Genomic DNA, 16,770 nt, shown 5'->3' with positions numbered 1-16,770 from the left:
CTGGCTTCAGCTGCCCTGGGGCATGAGAGGTACCCCGAATAAAATTATGCACCAAGCCATCAAGCTCTGAAAAGAGGATCTTTGATCCATGTTGTGCCTTTTATTGTTAACATCCATTTGTGTTTAAATTTCATTTTATTGCCATTTATTTTTAATTGCCCTCACCCAGTCCCAGTACTGCACCAAGACAAGCTGAAGCAGACTCAAATGTCTTTTTCAGTGAAGAGAAAGGGAGAACTGAAGCGTTGAAAGCGAGTAAAGTGACCTGATCTAGTGGAAGGTGTCCCTGCCTATGACAGGGGAGGTTGGAAAGACACAGTCTTGAAAGTCCCTCCCAACCTAAGCCGTTCTGGGATTTTTATGACCAGAATGTTGCCTTCAGGCATGTGTCATATTTAGCCAAATACAGGTTTAATGGAAAGTTTGTGCAGATGTTTCGCCATATTCTTGCTCACGTGAGATTTTCCTCATACCCTGAAGCTGCACAGGACCAAAAAAGATTGGGAACTGTGGAGCAAGAAGGATTTGGGAGCTGTGGGGCCCAGAGGTGGGTGCATTTCCAGGTCAGGGGGAGGTCAGGGGGGCAGATCTTTCAAGAGTTTCTCAGTGAAGCCATATGTTGTAGAAAAATCCTTCCATGTAGTTGCACATATATTGTGTAAATATATTTATACATACACCTGTTCAATATCACCTTGGCTCCATCCAGCCCTATTCCTTGAAAGAAATCCAACTGTGCTTTCATTCCTTGAGGAGGACTCTGGGTAGAATAATTGACTGTATTTCCACTGGAGACAATGGAGCCTCATTGACTTCTGCTTTCCGTAACAAAGCACTGGGGATCCCTCAGGATCAATCTGGATTACAAGCATTAAGCTTTCAAATATGAAATCACTGAGATTGTTTAAGGAAAGCACTTCATCAGCATTGGTTTTCACTGATTTCCTGTAGAGCTTTTTGGTTTTTTGGATAAGGGTATTATGGCAGCAGTAGATTTTTATATAGACACATCCTGGACCAGCGAATCTGCCCAGTCTGTGGCATGACGTAACTGGTAATTCAGCCTCTTGCTGGAAACTGCTCCCCATCTGCAGGATGTGGGGCTACTAGCAAGGAAATATCTACCCATTCATCCTTTCCCAAGGTCCACAATTCCCTTTGGAAAATGGAAAAGCAGCAGCTCATTTCTGCACCAAGAGAGACCTTAAACAAGTCGGGAGGTGTCCCCATCCTACTCCCTCCTGCCCCGCTGGTGTCCCAGTGAGGAAGGTGTTTGTCAGGATTGTGGGCTCACATCTCTTCCTTCCCCTTGCTCTGTCACCTTTAAAATAAGGCCAGCGTTTGGAAGCACTTAGGCCAGGCTTAACTTTATTGCCCTGTTGGAGTTCATGGGGATACGGACCACTGCAAACGGAAACACGTGCGGGTGTGTGGGATGGACACCTCGGAAAAAACCTCCGCAGGCTTTTCCAGGTTTCCCATTTCAAGCATCTATGGTGAGATTTAGGGGGATGAAATACTTCTCTGGGATCTATTTCTTACCAAAATCAACCTGTAAAAAAAACATGGTTGTTTTTTTTACCACCGTGGTAAATTTGGCAATGAAATAGGGATGTTTGAGGAAGAAAATTGTTTTCCTTTGAAAAATGTGACTGATGCAGCAAATCCTGTTGCAAAAAATATCTTCCTGTGGCTCTCAGAGATGTATTCACTGAAGCTGATTATTGGGTTCCAAGTAGAAAGTTTAAAATCAGCCTGAAAAACTGAGGTATGAAAGGAAAATACTGTACCATTTCACAAACACCCCCCCCCCAAAGAAAAACTGTCAAAATTTATTTTGCCCATGAAAATCTTTACATTTGATGATCATTTATTTTTCTGATTAAACAAGCTTCCTTCAAGTATTCTTCTGGAAAGTTTTCAATTCAATATACTTGAAATTAGAGTTTTCCTGAGCTGGGATAAGCAATCACTGCAACCTTTTCTATTATATTTTTGCTAGGTGTTCCTGTTATCCTTGTGAATCAAGGTGGGGTCTGGCACAATCCTTTCTTCTCTTTCTCCTGCTGTTCTTATTTCACACCTCTCTAGAAGTACTTTATTTTCTTCTCATTTACAGTGTAGGAGACCTGTTCAGCCTTCTATTAATGGTGATGATAAAAAAAAAAAAAAGTGAGCTAATTTCAAATATAGAAGGGCAAATAATTTCCAGGGTTCAGTGGGGACTTAATTGGTCTGCAGTGGTTTTGGACTCAAAGTTATCACTGAGATGTTTCAATTGTCATGGTCCACACCCAGATATTTTTCTGTATGGAAGTACTGGGTCTGGTTTGCAAGAATTTGGGGTTGGAATTGTTTAGACTAGAAAAACCCTGAAGTGCAACCATTCCCTCAGCTCTGCCACTAATCCATGTCCCTAGGTGCCACATCCACACGGCTTTTAAACCCCTCCAGGTGCGGGGACTCCACCACTGCCCTGGGCAGCTGTGCCAGGGCTGGATACTTCCCATGAAGAAATTTTCCCTAATACCCAATAAACCTCTCCTGGTGCAACTGGAAGATGTTCCCTCTCCTCTTGTCTCTGTTCCCTGGGAGCAGAGCCCGACCCCCCTGGCTGCCCCCTCCTGTCAGGGACCTGTGCAGAGCCACAAGGTCCCCCCTGAGCCTCCTTTGATTCAGCCTGAGCCCCTTTCCCAGCTCCCTCAGCCGCTCCTGGGACTCTAGCCTGTTCCCCAGCTCCATTCCCTTCCCTGGACATGCTCCTCCTGGTGCTGAGGACATTTCCATACACCCTGATTATTAACCATTTTGAGAAGCAGCACCGTGAACAGCATGCTTTGCTAGCTTGGGACAGATGTAATTTTTTCTTCAACACATTGGCTTTGGTGAATTGATGGAGGCAAATCTTTTTGATGGGAAAAAAAAAAAAAAGTAGGTTTTGTGGGAAATGAAGAGTAGCATGATTTTGTGCTTGAGGAGCTTGGGTGGGTGGTTGCTTGGTTTCTCCCATCCCCCAGGGGATGCCAGCTACGGGAGTACCAGGAAAAGCAGTGGGTGGCAATTGGTGCTCCTCTCCATGCCGACTTCGACAGTCACTGGATGCTGCCCAAGTTTTGCTCTGCCCTTATCTGGGGCCAGACACATTGTTCACTGCGACTTCATTTACTGATTTACCCAGACACTCCTTAGAAACCCAGTAGTCAGAGGAGCTGCAGATAGTGGTTTGGGTGTGGGGATGGAAACAGCATTAATGTTTTTTTTCCTATGGACTGAGAAAGCGTGTAATAAAAGTTTCAAAAGTAACCGTGTGCTGAGCACGGAGCTCTTCCAAGCCGTGTCTGGGAGTGCCAGGTTGCCCTAGGCTATCTTACACTTGATTTTGCCTCATCCTTCAGAAAGATTTCTCTTGTATAAACAATTTTGGTTGTGATTTGGGGTTTTTTTTGAATGTGCTTCTTTGAAAGAAAACCATCAGAAAGGCATGTAAGTGGAACTTGGTGTCCAGCTGCTCTCATCGGATTTATTGTATTAACAAAAACACGTATACCTGTGCCAGAAAGGAACCAGTATTTTATGAAATGCAGTGTTTTAGTCAGTGTGACCTCTCAATTTGGGGCAGAATCTCAAGAATAAGCTGCTCCGTAGTGCACCCAGCAAGGAGGAGAGGAGAGAGCCCAGTTATTTATCACTCAACATGATGGCCAGCCCTTTGGGGTTGTGCACACGCTGGCGAGCTGGGCTTAGCCAGGTGAGGCTGCTCATGGCTGCTGAGACGGGCTCCCGAGGGGTGAATCCTCCTCTGGGGACATCCTTGTGGCCAGGGGCCACGGGAGGTGCATGTGGGATGGGATTGTTGGCTGTCTGGTGCAGTTGAGGTGGCCAGGAGTTGTCTTCCAAAGCTGAGTGCTGGGGTGGGGTTTGGAAGCCCCGCACTGGGCACTTGGGAAGGTTTTTCAGTCACTCATTCCTTGGATTGGACACCTGGGTTGGGGTCTTGTCACCAGTACAACTCAGTGACAGAGGACTTGAGTAACCAACCTCCCCGTTTGAAGATACTTTCCTCCATCTTCTTGCTTGTTTGGGTCATTCATGTGCAAACCTGATTTTTTAGTTAAATTACAGCCAGTTCTTTTTTCAAAAGAGGTGGTTTTCACCCCCCTCCCCAGATTTACCCGTCTCAGATGGGTGCACGGTTTGCAGGGGAAGTGGAGCAGATCATAGGAAAGTCAACCACAGAGTGACCTCTGTGGGGGCAAATCGGGGGTCGCCAGTTAGACGAGGGAGGGGCTTGTCTGGCTGAGCAGAGAACAAAAAGAATGAGATAAATCCGCTGTAAGAAAAACGAGATTTTAAAAAAAAAAACAAACCCTTAAAAAAAAAAATCAAAACCACAACAACCCCCCAAGTTTTTCTTTCTGAAGAACTTTGTGTGCCGGTTTAAAAAAGGAAACTTGAACAGATCCGGTAAAAATCAGTCCGTGTCCTGGGTGTTGTTTAGACCTTAATAGTACAGGTGGACGAGGAGGGCCTGGTGCCAAATACTTTTGGTTTAGAGGGAGTGGTGGGAGTGAATTCTCCCAACCGCTCCTAGAAAGGCTTAACTTTCTGCACACAAATCAATGACAATCTCCGCTTGGCTGCAGACACCCAGGGAGCGACGCTGCCGGATTCCCCGCGCAGCCACGGCAGCCGAGGGGAGGACGAGGGTCGGCACCTGGAGAGGGAAGGTGGGTCAGATGCTCTATTTTTGGCTGCTGAAATATGTGATTTTTAGTTTTTAACCTCCCCCCCCGCCCCCCTCCAGCTTTTAGGGGTTTTGCAGGATATTGAGGGGAGGGGAAGGTACTTGAATTTATTGCTCGGAGGCTAATCGTGCTCATGTTGAAAATCTTTGGCGCGTTGGAGCGATCCTCTGTACTAATCTGTCGCCATTTACATGTGTTCTTAATTGCTGTTTGAACTCAAACCTGTGAATCTCTGTCTGATTTCTTTCCTTGCTATCTTGAATCTTTACCAAGCCCGGAGATTTTGGCTGTACATCAACACCTGTGCGATACAACTTCTCAATTCTCAGGGCTTTTTTTTTTTTTTTTAAGTCCAGCTTAGTTATATGTTTATTTGTTTTAGATAGGAAATACCAGTGCAAAAACAGATCTGCCAGTATGTCCAGCTGGGAAAGCAGAAGAGATCTCATGAGGCAGTTGATTAATATTTAGAATAGAATAGAATAGAATAGAAATAGATATTAATAGAAATATTTTAGTAGATGGAAATATATAATAGAAATATGTCTATAATAATACAAGATAGTACTTACTATATTTCCATTATATATTTTTTATACTTTCCTATTAGTATTTGTGCTGAAGGAGTTTTTGTTTCAGTTGTTCCTTGCAGAAAACTTGTGGGAAAAAATCCCGTTCTCCTCTTGAATAGTTAAAGCATCTCGGCAGATTTAATGCTGGCAAAGAAATTGTGATTAAAGATGTGCTGGGAGGCATGGTTGGGAGGAGGTCGATGCTTGGTGCAGGGTTAAGCCCAGCTCAAGCTGACCTGCTCCGTGCTGCCTGTGCTGCAAGCATGCAGAAGCCGGAGGTCCTTTATCTGGAGACCCCATATCTGGAGCTTGGGTGTAAATCTCAGTCTATCTTGGGAACTTTTTGCTTCTTAGCTAGCAGATGGGATGCAGTAGGACAGTGTGTTGCACCTAGTTAAGCGCTTATATTTTTAACAGCTCCTTCTCGAGATGAAACGCTGTTTCAGCAGCACAAATCCCCTCTCCAACTCCCCCGACCCCATGTAGGCAATTCCCAGATCCACGCCGCGGATAAAAACAACAGCGCTGGTTTTGTTTAAGGTTGGGCTGAATGAAAACAGGAGGGGAGGAATGTGTTCAGCAGAGGAGGAACCGGCGCTCGGCCATCCCTGCGCTGCTCCCTGGCGCGCGTCGGGTGGACACAAACCCTCGGCGCGGCCGTGCGCAGACCTGCAGCTTGTTCTGCCCTCAGAAGGGGGATGTGGAACCCCCTTCCAGTTCACTCAGGTGCAATATTTGGGGAAATGAAGCTGAATAGGACTTTTTCCTCCTCTCTGCTTGGTGGAAGTGGAATCAGAGAGGAGTTTCTCCTCCTGGGAGGATGTTGACGTTGCTGGGTCTATCCGAGAGCTGTTTGCAGGGAGTGATACCATGGGCATGGCCAACCTTCAGCATCTCCAGCACCCCACACTGGAGAGGAAACCTTTTACAGGCTTCTCGATGCATATCCTGATGTATCCACACCAGGACAGCCCAGCAAGGCTCCTAGAAAGGTAGAGGAGACGCTCTGTGGTGTTTCCCTGGTCTTCCAGTGCCTTCCATCACTCAGACCACTGCAGCAAGGACTTTCCAAACCCATACTCCAGAACAGGCAGCGTTTAACACTCACTTTTTGCCTGTGCTTGACACTGTTTACTTCAGGTGCCAGGCAGTGAGGAGTCAGACCCGGCGTGTTTGAGCGCTGAGCAAGCACTAGCTGGAGAAACCTGGGATTTTCCAGCGAGCCTGAGGCTGTCCAGCACCTAACTCCTGGAGCCTCCTTTGAAATTCCTCCTCTAATTAATAAATAAGTAGCAAGTTTCACTGACATAATTTCGGAGCTATTGCTCTTAATTAAATAACAAGTTATTAAAATAGTTTCAAAACTGGAGTCTTCCCTGCCCAGTTCGTAGTCCTTGGTCTTTTTCCCATTAAATGTCCCTGGTGGAATGCCTTTATACACTTGTAACTAATTAGAAGAGGTGAAGGATCTCAGACCGCATAGAAACACGATATTATTGAGTGTGAGTGTACGATCCTGGAAACCAGGCAGTGAGGGGAGGACTCATCCCTGCCCCTGCCAGTGCCCCTGCCTTCCTGGCAGGATGGAGATGGGAATGCAGAATCATGATGGGTCTCATCTGCGTGGTGCTATTCCCATTAATATTTGTATTATATATATATATAAAATTTTATATAAACACAATATGTATTTATACATATATGCACCCATATAATGTATCTTTTTGTGCATGATACATATTATAAGTTTCCTTACAATATATAAATTAATGTATATATAAAATAGGCTACTACTTTGGCATTTGATGTTGGAGAAGGGGCAGGCAGCACCCAGCTGCACCCTGCTGCAGGTCGGGTCAGCGAGGTAGCTGCACGGTTTATTTTCCTTTGCCTGAGAGAGCTTTACTCATGAATAGAGGGAGGGGATCTGAGGCTGGGATGCTTCTGCCAAGAATGATTTGGAGGCCTCTTTTTATTAGTCAGAGCTTTTTTATTCCTTACTGGAAGCCTGAGAGGAGCTGTGTGCCTGATGGCGACGTTGCTCACAGGTCTGCATGATTCTCAAGTATCGCTCATGTGAGCAGCTTGCCTTAATTATACATTTATTTCTCTCTGCTCTTGGGTTGCTTTCTTCCCTGTTCCTCAAAAAGATGCCCTTGCACCTGAGGAATGGATGTGTGGTGGTTCTGAGTGACTTTTTTTTAGGTGGGCAAAAGGACACCATATCCCAGCTGTTGGTTTTGCAAGGGACTTGAAGTTCTTGGCAGCTGCAGAGGAGGAGGAGGAGGAGGAGGAGGAGGTGGGAATGTCCACACCATGAAGTCTCTGCGCTGTCTCCATGTGGGTTCAGGCAGATGTTGGGACCATCAAATGACTTCCACCTCCTGGGGAGAGGCAGCAGCCCAGCACTGCTGGCCCCCACCCTGCCCTGCCTAGCAGGGAACCAGTTTGGGAAGTGCCTCCGTGTTGCCCGTGGATGATCCAGCCCAGGAGGAGGAAGGAGACCACTTTGGACTGAGGTCCTGGCACTGCTGGGAGGAGGCAGGGTGGAGGGATGGAGACCAGCCAGCTTCCTAACTATGCAAACAACCCACACCCATGCTCAGTGTTTATCCCTGCTGAGCCCGTCACCATGGTATCTGGGCACCTTTTGCCAAGGTGAGTTGAAGCTGATGGACCAGATCCTCAGCCAAACCCCAGGCTCTCTAGGCATGTGCCTGGGAGGTCTCCTAGATCAGCTGGATCTTCCAGAGCTACTGCTGCTGGGATAATCCCAACCATTTTGCTGCTGCCTTTGGACCCCCTGCTGCTACCTGCCCGGTCACTGGCTGACTCCTGTTGCCATGAGCTCCTCCAAGCAGGTGCATCCTCAACTCTGCCATGAAATTCCCTTATGCTGTGTCACACCATGGTGCCCGGTGGGTGGCCAGAGAGGTGGATCCACAGTCTTTGTGCTGGCACTGCTGTCATCATGCAAAATTTGAGCCTGTTCTCTACCGTGTGGCTTGGGGAGGGAAGAGGAGAGAAGAGAGGAGAGGAGAGGAGAGGAGAGGAGAGGAGAGGAGAGGAGAGGAGAGGAGAGGAGAGGAGAGGAGAGGAGAAGAGAAGAGAAGAGAAGAGAAGAGAAGAGAAGAGAAGAGAAGAGAAGAGAAGAGAAGAGAAGAGAAGAGAAGAGAAGAGAAGAGAAGAGAAGAGAAGAGAAGAGAAGAGAAGAGAAGAGAAGAGAAGAGAAGAGGGAGAGGAGAGGCGAGGTGAAGAGAAGAGGAAGAGAAGAGAAGAGAAGAGAAGAGAAGAGAAGAGAAGGGAAGGGAAGAGAAGAGAAGAGAAGAGAGAAGAAAAGAGAAGAGAAGAGAAGAGAAGAGAAGAGAAGAGAAGAGAAGAGAAGAGAAGAGAGAAGAAAAGAGAAGAGAAGAGAAGAGAAGAGAAGAGAAGAGAAGAGAAGAGAAGAGAAGAGAGAAGAGAAGAGAAGAGAAGAGAAGAGAAGAGAAGAGAAGAGAAGAGAAGAGAAGAGAAGAGAAGAGAAGAGAAACCAGAAAAAGAAAACAGCAAAGAGGGAAGAAAAGCAAGAGCATATTTTTTTCTGCAAGTCTATTTAGCTGAAAAAATAAGTTTTTGTTACCAATGCTGAGCAATTTCAAAATGGGAAATGTCCCCTCTTGCTTTACCAGCAAGTTACTGCCCCGGCCACTCACTGAGGGGGTGAGAAGAGATAAGCCACATCAGCTCATCCCTGTCTCCTGTCTCCACTGTCCCTCCAGACCTTCTCCCCAGCCTTGCAGGAACGCAGACTTCTGGTGCAGCTGCCTTCCCTGCACAGAAATAATCATTCAGGGGATGAGACTCAAGGCAGCCGTGGATGGATTTGGTGGCTTCTCGTTTCCAAGTGATTGCCCAGCTGCTGTCACAGTCTGTGCTGAGGGACTGAGTGCCAGCTGAGAGGGGGCTCTGGAAGACCACCTCAGCTGGGATTAGTACCTCCATGCCACAGCTGGGTGCTAAAAACGGATGGGCTGTGAAAGAAATGGGTCAGATTTGCTTTCCTCTGTTGTAGAATGATTTGGGTTGGAAGTGACTTTAAGGATCGTCCATTCCACGTGCCTGAAATGGGCAGGGACACCTCCCACTACCCCAGGTTGCTCCAAGGCCTGTCCAACGTGGCCTCGGACACTTCCAGGAGTGGGATATCATTGTTTCCAACTCTCACTGCCTTCTGTCTTTAGGGAGGTCTTTTGCTTCGTGTTGAATTTATGCGTGAGGCAACCTCCCCCATGGACAGGAGGCAGATCCCAGCCTCTTCAAGGTGCTGGGTGGCTTTGGGAGCTGCAAGGGGACATGAGAACCTCTGAGTGTTGCAGGGTTGTGATTTACATCCGGGCCCAGGCCTAGTTTACTTTGGGCAATTTATACCCTCTTAGTCACGTCTGAAGAGAAATTAAAGAGATTAGCTCTTCTGAGCTTTAATTTCCCTGCATGTAAAGTAAGTTCAGTAGTTGCATTCCATGAGTCTTGGTCTGGCTTTGAGAGGTCTTGGAGATCCTCTGGATACAAGGTGGTAAAATGAATGCTAAGTGTTGCATGGAAAGAGGATGACAGATTTTATGCTTGTGGCTGCAGCGGAGGAGTCAGGTTGCAATATTCCAGCCTTTCCACTGTGCACATGCACTTTCCAAACAGTTTTGTTGCAATTAATTACAGTGCAATTAAAGCAGAACGACCGTGCTAACTAAGGGCAAAATCTTGTGAAACAAATGGTGTTTGGGCTGATTTTGTAATTGCTCCAAGTTCCTCAGATACAAATTACGGTTGTTAGGGCTCCTGATTTATGGCAGAGCAATATACACACAGATAACTCAGGGCAAGGGCTGCCTGCGTGGGCTGCAGGTGCAGAGGTCCATGTCCCATCAGTTCTCCTTGTTGCTGACCCATGAAGGGTGGGTTCTCTTTGAACTGTCCCTTAGCCAGCAGGACACAGGTGGCACCAGCTGTCCCTCTCTGCCTCATCCCCAAGGCTTCTCAGGAGGTTTCCTCACCAGGGAGGTGTTGGTGCTGCTCTGGGTGCAGCTCCATTCTGGGCAGAGGGGTACATGAGAGCCATGAATGGGGACGTGGTGGTCAGAGGGATCCCATTCATCCATGGTGGTCCAGCTATGGGAGAACGTGGCTGATGATGCCGGAGCTTGTCCAAAGAAGGGCAGTAGAGGTCAGGAAGTGTCTGGAGCACAAATTTGATGAGGAGCAGTTGAGGGAGCTGGGAAAGGGGCTCAGGCTGGAGCAAAGGAGGCTCCGGGGGGACCTTGTGGCTCTGCACAAGTCCCTGACAGGAGGGGGCAGTTGGGGGGGGCAGGGGTGGGTTGGGCTCTGCCCTCAGGGAGCAAGGGGCAGGATGAGAGGAAGTAGCCTTGAGTTGTGCCAGGCGAGGTTCAGGTTGGATACTGGGAAATTTTCTTCACAGAATGAGTGGTCAGGCATTGGCACAGCTGCCCAGGGCAGTGGTGCCATCTTCATCCCTGGGGGGATTTAAAAGCCATGTGGATGTGGGACTGGGGGACATGGGTCAGTGTTGGGCTGGGCAGTGGTGGGGAGATAAATGGTTGGACTCAACAGCATTTTCCAACCTGAATGACTCTGTGATTCTACTGAATGGCTTAGCCCTTTGGTCCCAACCTTTAGGTGCTTACAGAAGGTCCCTGTGAGGGTGAGCAGGCGAGGCTTGGTGTTGCTAAATCACAGAGAGACCCTGCTGCTTGATCCCTCTCAGTCTGTCCTGTGGGGCCGGAGTAAACCACGATGGATCAGCTGGGGAAGGTGACCTGCAGAGGGAATACAAAGAGGTTGTGTCCTTGTTGGCTTGTCTGGGGCATTTTGTTGCATGGATTTGTTTCCTCTGCTCCTGTTTATAGCTGTACTGGGAATATCGCGCTTTGTTTTTGTGCAGGAAGCCCCTTTCCAGATTAGAGAACTGGAGTGGGTGTTTTCTCACCTGTAATTAAAAGGAGTGAACCTGTGACTTTTTAGCAAAGAAATCCTGTGTCGTGAGTGTTTAGAGGTTATTAGAGTTAAAGCATTTCAAGAAATCCAAACAAAAACCGCCAGGTAATTCAGATACCACAATCTGGAGTTTAGAAATAAGTGAGGCAAGTTTCTGAAAACGTCAAGAGATCGAGCAAAAAATGAGATGAGCTTAAAGCATCAATTCTTATAATCAAGCCCTTCTGTATTCATTTTTTTACCAATGGATAATGGGATTTGGGCTGTGAGTTGATGTTCCAGTGCTGCCATGAACCTACTTGGACACACCAAGGGCTCCCCACAGGGTCATAAAATAAAATCATAGAAACACAGAACAGTTTTTTGGAAGGGACCTTCAGGATTACCTGGTTCCAGCCTCCCCTGGGACAGGGACACAGACAGCTTCCACTGTCCCAGGTTGCTCCAAGCCCCATCCAACCTGGCCTTGGACACTGCCAGGGATCCAGGCGCAGCCACAGCTGCTCTGGGCACCCTGTGCCAGGGCCTGCCCACCCTCACAGACAGCAATTCCTTCCCAATATCCCATCCAGCCCTGCCCTCTGGCAGTGGGAAGCCATTCCCTGTGTCCTGTCCCTCCATGCCTTGTCCCCAGTCCCTCTGCAGCTCTCCTGGAGCCCCTTTAGGCCCTGCCAGGGGCTCTGAGCTCTCCCTGGAGCCTTCTCTTGTGCAGCTGAACACCCCCAACTCTCCCAGCCTGTTGTCATAGGAGAATATTCCGCCATGGAGTGCTAATCTGTTCACCAGCCACCACAAAATCCTGTGGTGCTCATGCACATCCTTTGCTGTGGGTCTCAGGTGTACCTGGAAAACCAGGGTGTTTCTCACCACCACCCCAGCTGTGGATTGGAGCTGAGCATCTTCCCCCAGCAGGTTTTGGGTACCGGTGCTCCCCGCAGCACATCCCACCATCAGCTGGGCTCCTGCTCTGAATACTAAATCCTGAGACAGAGAGAAGGAGCCTGAACGCTGATTAATTTGAGCCTGCGCTGCTCTTATCCTGGTTTCAAAGTAATTGTCTCTCTTGTCCACAATTTTCTCTCCTTACATTTCACTGCATATTTATTAGGTTTTTGTGAGGCTATCTGCAGCCACATTAAACCAATTTACTTCTTGAAATGTCTGACCTTTGATCTTCCAGCCACTGCCTTTCAGAGCCAGAAAAAGAGCCTTTAATAACGTGTCACATGAAAGGCTGGCTGCAGAGGCTGTCACTTGCACACCCCAAATCCAGTTAATAAACTATCGGATGAATCAATTATTGCCTCATGATTGTTACCTATATTTCTGTGCTAAACAGGAAGAGTATTTCCCCCCTCTTCTCCCAGTCGCTTTGTAAGGCAAATGCGTGCAAACAGCTATAGCTAGTATTTCTCAAAAAACATCCTCAATCTTTGTAGGCAGTTCTGATCTTGGCAGATGTGTGGGGAGGGGGTTTGCAGAGACATTAGACTGTCTGTGTGCATCTCATTTGAGGAGTCCCTGCAGCATCCCTGTTGTGCTGTGTCTCCTGGGCCCCTCCAGCTGCCCTCTGCAGCAGGCACAGGAGAGGAGAGGGGGTTTAGTGGGTTGCAGAGTGCTTTGCTGGGGCTATTTCAGCTGTTTTCCAGGTAGCAGCAGTGAGGCAGGGGTGTGCCTGGGCTTCTCCATCACAGCAAGGTTGGAAGCTGCCACCCCAATGACTGCACTCCTCACTGTCACCTCCCAGCACCCCGGGCACCTCCTGGTGTCCTTGTGCATCAGGGCTGGACACTTCTGTGTCTTTGCTGAAGGACAGGCATTCTGTTCCGGGAGTGGTGCCTCACCTCCTGACCCATGGAAAGGACAGACTGGGGACAGGAGCCCTTCCAGTGGGCTGCTGGCAGTGTTGGCACAGCCAGCTCTCCGTGATAGGAGTCAGGGCAGCTCACGTCATGGTCTTTGCTGTATCCGGCCACACCACGTGCCTTTTATTTTGCATTCCAGTTATGTAGTTGGAGTCAGGCATGTTATCTCTCATTGCTACAGAGCCATAGAGCTCTTGGGGTATTGCTGAGAAAAACACAGGCAGATGTGGCCAAGCCGGTGTTGAAGTAAAGACTTGGGGATGGAGCTGGTGGGATCCCTTGGGGTGTCCACAGCCTCTGCACACAAGACACTGCTGCCCTGAACCCCAAGAAGACACTGGGTCTAAGATGCCTTTTCTTTCAGGCTGCTGGCTCTCTGCATCTGGTTTGGCCTGCGGTTGGGGAGGATGGAGAGCATTGTTCAGGTCCTCATGGAAGCCAGAGCATCCATGAGGCCCGAGGGCTACAAGGAGGCCCCTGCTCAGGCTGTGGGGCTTTGCTCAGGCTTTGGGGAGAGGTATCCCCAGCAATCCCAGCTGCCCTGGTAGGGGCAAATCCCTCCCTATTCTGCTGAAATCAGCAGCGAAACTGGGTTTCACGGGGGTGGAATGGGCCAGTGAAGTTTAAGCACAGCAGTTACAGTTTCTGTCACCCGCAAGGTTTTCTGATGTGTCACTCTGGAACAACGTCTTGCCTAGGAGCTCCATTTCACTCCCAGTGACATCTCTCTAGGGCAGGAGCAGGCAGCTGTCCAGAGGGTACAGATCCATCCTGGAAGTGGCCTTGGCAACACACTTCAACATCCATGTATTATTTATTTTCCCTGACTCTTTTCATCCCTTACATAGTTGCTTAACAGCATCAGCCTTTCACAAAGGGATGGAGAAGGGCTGAAAAATGCAGGAGGCAACCCAGGTCTTCTCTCTCTGCTTTAATCTTCCCAGGGTGACTTCTCGCTTGCCATATGGGGATGGGACATGCTCCTGATGTCCCCAGTCTGCAAAATACCACAGCACTGAGCAGAAGCAAAGTCTCGAGTTTCAGGGGAAGGAAAAACCATCTGCATTGCTCTCTGGCACATCTGTGCTGATTTGGCTCTGTGAGGACTTGGTTTCAAGCTTGTAGGATTCAGCCTCTTCAGAAAGGCTGGGATTAATTGCTGAAATGAGGAGTGCTGAAAGCTGGGTGAAGAAGAGGTGGAGAGAAAGAGGGAAGCATGGAAATACTCTGGGTTGATAAATCCTTGTGTCAGTCTTGAGTTTATTAACATTCATGGTTAAGATTGTTCTGTAGGAGATTATCTGCTGGGCTTTGCCTGCCGTGGATGCTGAGGGAGGTAGAAATGAGCATCACTGGGGAATCACAGAACCATGGAATTGTTTAAGTTGGAAAAGCCAGAAGGTCCCCCCTGAGTTCCCTTTTCTCCAGGCTGAGCCCCTTTCCCAACTCCCTCAGCTGCTCTTCATCAGACCCTTCACTTTGTAAGTTTCAAAGCAAATCTCAGATTTGAGACAAGATTCAGATGGTCCTGAAGACTTTAATAAACTTTCATGAAAAAAATAACTGTGCCAAACCAGACCTTACTCTTTTCATTGTTGATTGCTTTTCGGATAGAGGCACTTAGTCTACTTTCCAGCTTTAATCCTGACTCACACCTTGCTTCCTGCTTCCTGAGGCAGGTAAAAAGTCATGATCAGACACACGTTTTATTCAGGACTGTTTAGAAGTTAAGCTTCAGAGAGGAAATTAGGCTGGAATAAGACAGGGATGGGGAGAAGTACCTGTGTTAGTCCTGGCCATGGAAAGCCAGATGACCACATTGACATAGAAGGCCTGGAAGCCCCTGCAGAGACTTCTGCCTTGTCCTTGGGTGTCTCAGAAACCAACACTTTGCTTTCACATATTCCAGCAAAAAGAGCCCTGGCGTTGTGGGTCGATTCTCTTTAAAATGATGCTATCACTTCTGCCTCTTTTACATTCAACATCCTGTGGTACCCTGGCAAGAGCATCCCAGCCGAGGTGCTGTGCATTGTTTTCCAGCCCTAAATCCATGGGGGCTTGTGGCCCCCACCATACCCCATCCAGGTGGGCAAGGAGAAATCCAAGCCTTTCTGACTTTCAGCTTTCCTCCTTGGGAGATGAAATTAATACTCCCTGCCATACCTTGGAGGGATACTGCTGGGATTAATTAGTTAATAGAACAAATCTTGCTTGCCTGCCTCGGTGAGGGGAACTGTCATGTGGCTGAGTCTAAGATTCACCTTTCCAATGACCACAGGGGACCTTAGGTCTCTGTGGCTGGGATTTTGCCACGACTTGGGCGGGAGCATCCTGTGGATCCTGCCAGGACCCACCCCTTGGGTGGTGAAGGGCTGAGGCTGTTGCAGGGATGCCACAGATGCCTCCCTGCAGCCCCACACCGCATAATTCCAGGCTCGCAGTGCTTCCTCTGCAAAGGTAGATTTGGTTTCTATTAATAAGGGGATAATAGCACGGGAAACCTGACTGCAGGATGGCCCATGCCCAATTACTGCGGTCGCTGGGCTACAGCAGCCGCTTCCCTGCAATTATCCCACCGCGTGCCAGCACAGCACAGCCCTCTGCTTTATTCTTAGCAACAGAGCCCCGGGCAAGGTCAGGGGGGTCCCTGCAGCGAAAGTCTCTGGGTGGGGAATGCAGGAGTTGAGATGGGGGATGGCAGAGCCACCTCGGTGTCACCTGCCGGAGATGGGGCTGGTGGAGACGACACAGAAGTGATGCCCCCCCTGCCCTGGAATATGCAGCTGTGAGGCTGGCAGCAAAGCAGTACCCTTTTTTGTCCTTGTCCCAAGCCAGGTGGTGCCAGGGGAGTCCTGGTAACCCCCGAGGGGCACATTGGTTATTGTGGGGTCGTAGCAATCAGCCTCATTTTTTGGGGAGGCACAAAATTCCCGATTCAGTCAAAATTCAGGGTGGCCTTGGCCATGCTGGCTTAACACTTGGGCTTGATGATCTTAGAGGGCTTTTCCAACCTAAATGATTCTGTGATTCTATGATTTAGGGCTGGATGTGATGCTTGGTCTTGGTCCCAGTGGAAAATGGGTTGTATGGAAGCTCTGCTCGTTTGCACCCACTGGGAATTGGCCTGTCCAGCTTAGCAAGCCCACAGTGGAATCAGAGGTAGGAAGGGCAGGGGGTGGTCTGGGGATTGAGACTTGGAAAACCCAGCGTGAATTTCTTTTCCAGCACATTCCCTATGCATCTCTGAGAAGCCACTTTCCTTCTTCATCCCTCAGGTGGGTATCCACAAACATGGTTAATGGCCTGGCAAGAGGGATGCAGTGAGAAGAGGTGCATTCCACACAGGGAGATGCTGAAAGCCAAGCTACCCAAATCACTCTAAAAACCTGGAAGACCCTTCCTAAACTTGTGTTGGCTGTGGGAAAAAGATGAATGAAAAATATGTGTTGAGGATAAAAAGTGATGCTTAAAGGGCAGGAGTAAAACCTTTCTGTGAGAAAAGTCCAGCTCGAGCCTGTGCTGTTTCAAATTAAGTTTTTGGTTTCCTAGAGGCAGCAGACGATGGTTCACTCAATTCTCTCCCCACTGTCATTAAAACTC

The 16,770-nt window shown here is 48.5% G+C and overlaps 1 protein-coding gene across 8 annotated transcripts in view; it reads left to right on the top strand.

Annotated features, from left to right (window-relative positions):
- The window catches only part of ZBTB7C (zinc finger and BTB domain containing 7C), a 153,387-nt gene that overhangs the window by 100,867 nt on the left and 35,750 nt on the right, over positions 1-16,770 (top strand). Inside the window, exon 1 of one of the 8 annotated variants that reach the window (XM_032096927.1) lies at positions 4,602-4,727. The exons of the other annotated variants lie outside the window; for them this stretch is intronic. The gene's annotated coding sequence lies outside the window, so the exon portion shown is untranslated. Of the gene's footprint in view, positions 1-4,601; positions 4,728-16,770 lie in introns of those variants that run through there. 8 annotated transcript variants of the gene reach the window in all.

The sequence above is a fragment of the Corvus moneduloides genome, chromosome Z, assembly GCF_009650955.1.
Source record: "Corvus moneduloides isolate bCorMon1 chromosome Z, bCorMon1.pri, whole genome shotgun sequence".
NCBI classification, from domain to species: domain Eukaryota; kingdom Metazoa; phylum Chordata; class Aves; order Passeriformes; family Corvidae; genus Corvus; species Corvus moneduloides.
This window is presented reverse-complemented; position numbering and strand designations above follow the sequence as displayed.